This window comes from Loxodonta africana, chromosome 1, assembly GCF_030014295.1.
Source record: "Loxodonta africana isolate mLoxAfr1 chromosome 1, mLoxAfr1.hap2, whole genome shotgun sequence".
In the NCBI taxonomy this organism is placed as follows: Eukaryota; Metazoa; Chordata; class Mammalia; order Proboscidea; family Elephantidae; genus Loxodonta; species Loxodonta africana.
The window spans coordinates 85,151,883-85,157,587 of record NC_087342.1 but is presented as its reverse complement, the minus strand read 5'-3'; positions in this window follow the sequence as shown (position 1 = coordinate 85,157,587).

The following is a 5,705-nucleotide window of genomic DNA, read 5'->3' as shown; positions in this document are numbered from 1 at the left end:
TCTCTTCTACTCAACAACTTAGAGTTCTTTTGCAGGAGATTCACTCGATACAATATGTTGTTAGATATCTTCAGTGCTGCTTTCAAGGGCATTGATTGCGGATTCAAGTAAAATGAAATCCTTGACAACTTCAATATTTCTTTGTGATGATGTTGATTATTGAGATATGGTACCTCACTTGGGGTGGGGGGGCAGGTTCTCGGCATTTGTTATTACCTCCAGTTCTGAATAACCAAAAAAAACAAACCCAGTGCCGTTGAGTTGATTCCAACTCATAGCGACACTATAGGACAGAGTAGAACTGCCTCATAGAGTTTCTAAGGAACGCCAGGCAGATTCAAACTGCCAACCCTTTGGTTAGTAGCCATAGCATTTAACTACAACGCCACCAGCTGAGGGTAAATCCCTGATGAGTATGGCCCTGAGGTCAAGGGCTCCCCTCCTCCACCCAGGCCTCACTCATACAGTGGAAGAGATACCACAGGCATTTCAGGCCAAGAATACTGGGATCTCAATAACGCTCCCCCGAGCTCATTGTACGGTAGAGGCCCAACGTTGGGAAAGGCAAGCAGAAAAGATGAGAGGCTACCACTCCAGGCCAGCACAAAGAAGTGATACCATTCACACTCACCATCTTTGGAACAATGGCTCAAAGCTTTTGCAGGGGCAGAGAAAACCCGTAAGATCAGAGACCTCAGAATCTGTGCCCGAAGGAACCGACTTTATCTGAAACAGAGTATGGTAAAGTTTAAACATAAAGGGGATTTTTCATCATAAGCTATTAAAGGGAAGCTGGAAGTTCTATGAGAGCAACATACTAAACTGTAGGCCAGTTAGTTTACCAGAGAGAGAAAAGGAAAGAGCTAAGAAAAGGCCTTCTGGGGCCATGTTGTTTTTAGGTGCCATAGATTTGATTCTGACTCATTGCAACCCTATGTTCAAGAGACTAGAACACTGCCCAGTCCTGTACCACAACAAGCCTCAAGGAGTAGCCTCAGAAACTGTCCCTTCAGAACTGGATTAGACTGTGGAGCAATTTATATCCCATGTTGTTGTGAAAAACAATAAATCAAATCAGCCAGCAATTAGTAGGGCTTAACTGCTTTGTATGATACCAAATGAAGTAGACAGATTAACAGAGAAATCAGGAAAAGATAATCAAAGAGAGCCTTGCTAAAACCACTGTCCTCCCAGAGTGGCTTTGAACATTCCCAAGGCCTCTAAGGACTGACATCAGAGGCTTCATACCATAAGGGAAATTGTTGTCCTTAGTTGCCATCAAGTTGGTTCCAACTCAGAGTTGGTTCCAACATACACACACACACAACCACACACACACACACACACACGCGTACAAATAAATAAATAAACGATTGCTGTTTAGTCCATTCTGACTCACAGCAATCCTATAGGACACAGTAGAACTGCCCCGTAAAGTTTCCAAGGTGTGCCCAGTGGATTTGAACTGCCGACCTTTTGTTTAGCAGCCATAGCACTTAACCACTACATCACCAGGGTTTCCATATATTTGTATGTAAATACGACACACAAAGAACAGGAAATGGTGACACATATACAGCAAGAAAAATGGGCAACAGAAGCTACCAGATGTCAAATGCAGCAGACAATGACTTCAAAACAGCCATTATAAATATGTTCAAAGAAAATCATGCTTAAAGAGGTAAAGGAAGGTATAACAATGGCTCACCAAATACATAATATCCTTAAAGAGATGTTGTTGTTATTAGGTTCCACTGACTCAGTTCCAACTCATAGCTACCCTATGTACAACAGAACAAACACTGCCCAGTCCTACGCCACCCTCATGATCATTATTATGCTTGAGCCCATTCTTGCAGTCACTGTGTCAAACCATCTTATGGATGGTCTTCCTCTTTTTCAGCGACATCTACTTTACTAATCATGATGTCTTTCTCCAGGGACTAGTCCCTCCTGGTAACATGTCCAAAGTATGTGAGACAAAGTCTCACCATCCTTGCTTCTAAGGAGCATTCTGGCTGTACTTCTTCTATCTTTAAAGATATAGAAGTCCTAAGAACCAAATATTTATTCTGAAGTTGTGAAGTATAATAGGTGAAATAAAAATTTCAACAGAGATCCTCAATAGTAGATTTGAACTAGCAGAAGAAAAATCGATGAACTTGAAGATAGATCAATACAGATTATGCAATCCAAATTACAGAGAAAAGACAAAATGGAGAAAAATAAACAGTTTCAGGCAAAAACAAGCCATCGCTAAGTGAACAACACACATTAATGGGAGTTCTACAAGGAGAGGAGAGAGGAAACAAGCAAAAAAATATATATATATTCAAAGATGTAACTGCTGAAAACATCACATTTGATGGAAAACTTTAGTCTACATATCCAAGAAGCTCTTTTTGCTGAGTAGGATAAATGCAGAGATCCACAGCCAGATATATCATAGTAAAAATGCTGAAACTCAAAGGCAAAGAGAAAATTTTGACAGCAGCAAAAGAAAAACGACTTGTCACATACAAAAGGTCACCAGTAAGATTGATCTGACGCCTCATCAGAAACAATGGAGGACAGAAGGCAGTGAAATGGCATTTTTCAATTGCTGAAAGGAAATAAAATTGTCAACCAGAAATCTTATATCCAGAAAAACTATCTTTGCAAAATCAAATAAAAGGCCCTCCTAGATAAAAAAAAAAAAAAAAAACATGGCCATTGAGCTGATTCCAACTCATAGCAACCCTGTACCAGGGCTCCCTATAGTTGGTTCTGACTCACAGCAACCCTATAGTAAAAAAAAAAAAAAAATTTTTTTTTTTTTTTTTTTATAGTAGTAGACCTTTATAGCATAAGAGTCTGGTTCCCTTTTCATTCTTTATTGTTAATGAATTCTGTTTTTTTGTTTTGTTTTGTTTTTTGTTTTCTAGATCAACTATTTGTAGGAGATTCATGTTGGAGAGGAGGCAAGTCCTTGTCCTAGGTTAGCAAAAATATTGCTTATGACCCAGGTTAAATGTGTGTGGCAGCTGTTTTGGCCTTTGCTTCATCTCAACCAACTGAGCTTTTCTGCTGTAAGTCATCTGTAAGGCAAAGTCTCTCCACTCTATAAACAGAAGACTACATTTTCAAAAGCAGTGTACCTCCATGATTACTAGTTCCGCTTTCCTAGACACCATAGGGAGATCCAAAATAATTTATATTGACAGGCTTCATTCCCTGTTCCTGTTGCTGTAGTAAGAGACAGTTCACTTTATACTCCAAAGAGATCTTTTTCTGTTATTTTTGAGTTCAGTAGTGATGGATGCACTCATCTTAAGCCTCCCTCTTTGATCTTCACTACTTTCAGAAATCAGTATTTGCCAATTCTGGTTTTCAAGCGTATCTTAGATTATTTTGCTTTTTGTTCTCATTAATTTTGGGTTTATTTCTGGAGAAAAATGGGAAAAGAAGTTATTGTATTCAACCATAAGAACACTGGAATTTTTATATCTCATTGATGATTGTTCCTTAAGATTCCTTCAGGCCTAAGTTCTAATGTCCCTACAGAGTAACCTATCCAGCAAAAGAAACTAGTGGACATTTTTAGAAAAACCATATCTATTAAATGGCAGTGTAGCTTTATTGGGTTACATTGTGTAGCATTTTACGAATAGAAGTAAAAGGCAACATTTCTAAACTCTACACTCTGCTTCTAGGTCTATCAAATCATTACCACTGGTATTTCTGTGTTACTTTTTTATCCATGGCATTTTTTTTTTCTCCTCTGATCACTTTGGGAGATTGCTACTAGGAGCATTCACTGCCAGATATGCCCCTCTATGCAGAAATTCTAAATAACTTTGTCAATAAAATGACTTTCAAGACTTCAGATCACTAATAAGAAAAAAAAAATAAGATATGTTCAATTAAAAAACAAGGCATGGAGTTAGAAGATAAAGACTTGTCTGTTTCATCTGTACTTGTTTATTACTTGTTCACACTGGGCTTGACACTCAGTGTTCATTCATATAAAAAAGGAATAATACCATCTACCAAAAATGTTTAAGGATCAATAAGACATTATGTACAAAAAAAAAAAAGTGTTATGGCTAATAAAGCACAAAATAATTAAAATCACTATAATTATTCTCATTCGTATTACCATCATTTATAATAAGGGTACCAGTAATCGTTATTCAATCATTATTCAAAGTTAAGTAAAGCAGCTAACTGTGGAAACTGGTAGCTTACATTCAAGGAGAATTTCTTGATTTGCTTTACTTGTATCTGTATTTCTGAGTAATCATCAAGATACATTAACTGCTTTTGAGATACTTAAAGTCCCCAAGTATTTTATCATTGCTCAAAAATTTCATCATTTCCTTAAGGGAAAACTAATTAGTTACGATTCACATCATAGATGCATCTCCTTGAACTCTTCAAGGAGGGAGACAAGAGCATTATTATTTGGGCCTCTGAACTGGGAGAGGTGAGAGGCAGAAGAGCCTCTTTGGACAGGCAGTAAAGTTTCATTTTGACAAGTGGGCAGAAATGGGAGCAGTCTCATTCTAGAAAATAAATATGCTTTCATCTTCAGGATTGTTCTTGGCTGAATCAACAGCACTGAAAAGTTTAGTCAGCTGAATTAGGGTAAGTGGGGAGAAATTAGGTTGTCTTTGATAATATTTTTGTTTTGTTTTGTTTATGCAGTGATTTGCATACAACTTCCTGCTTTCACAACAATTTTTCTTGCTACAATGGTATATAGGATATGGGCTAATCAGTATGTTAACATCTTTTGTGTAAAGATGCTAAGAATTCAAATGGCCATTCCTCTTTACTCATGTGCTCATAATTAATTCTTTACCCCCATGATCTATTTTCAGAAATGTTTAGTAAGAGCCGACTACATAATTGAGAAGGTCCCTGGGGTGGTTCAAACGGTTTGTCCCTGACGGCTAACCTAAAGGTTGGCAATTCGAACTCACTCAGTAGTACTGGGGAAAAAAAGACCTGGAGGTCTTCTTCTGTTACTATCACAACCAAGAAAAGTCTAGGAAGCAGTTCTACTCTGTAACACATAAATAGGAACTGACTCAACAGCAACTAACAGCAACAGGTACTTTAGGAAACATACATTTAACAAAATAAATGTGTATCACAGTGAAAAAAGCAGTAGATTTGTTGGAGGAGTAAAACTCATGGATTCAGTGTTGAACTATAATGTGTGAAATGAGTTGTAAACCTATGTGCTTATGTGAAACTAGGACTTAAACCTATGTGTTGATGCTGAGCATGCTGGCAAAATTGTGCATCTGGTAATAGAGTAGGAAAGTGAAATTAATAAAGATAGATGGCAGCTATCTGCCCAGAGCTAGTAACTGAAGCCACAAAATGAAGGCAATCAATGAAACAAAGAGTAAAGCAGATATCTGATTAGAGAACTTTGGGGACTGATAGAGGGAAGGGGGTGAAAGGAATGTTAGAGAAATGAATGGTAGAGTAAAGGAAAGTAAAGAAGAAAAGTGAATGCCAAACAAGTTCTAATGGAGGTTCATGATACGCACTCAGTAGTACTGGGGGAGAAAAGGCCTGGAGATCTTCTTCTGTTACTATTACAACCATGAAAAGTCTAGGAAGCAGTTCTACTCTGTAACACCTTGAGTTGTCATAAATAGGAACTGATTCAACAGCAACTAACAACAACAGGTACTTTAGGAAACATACAT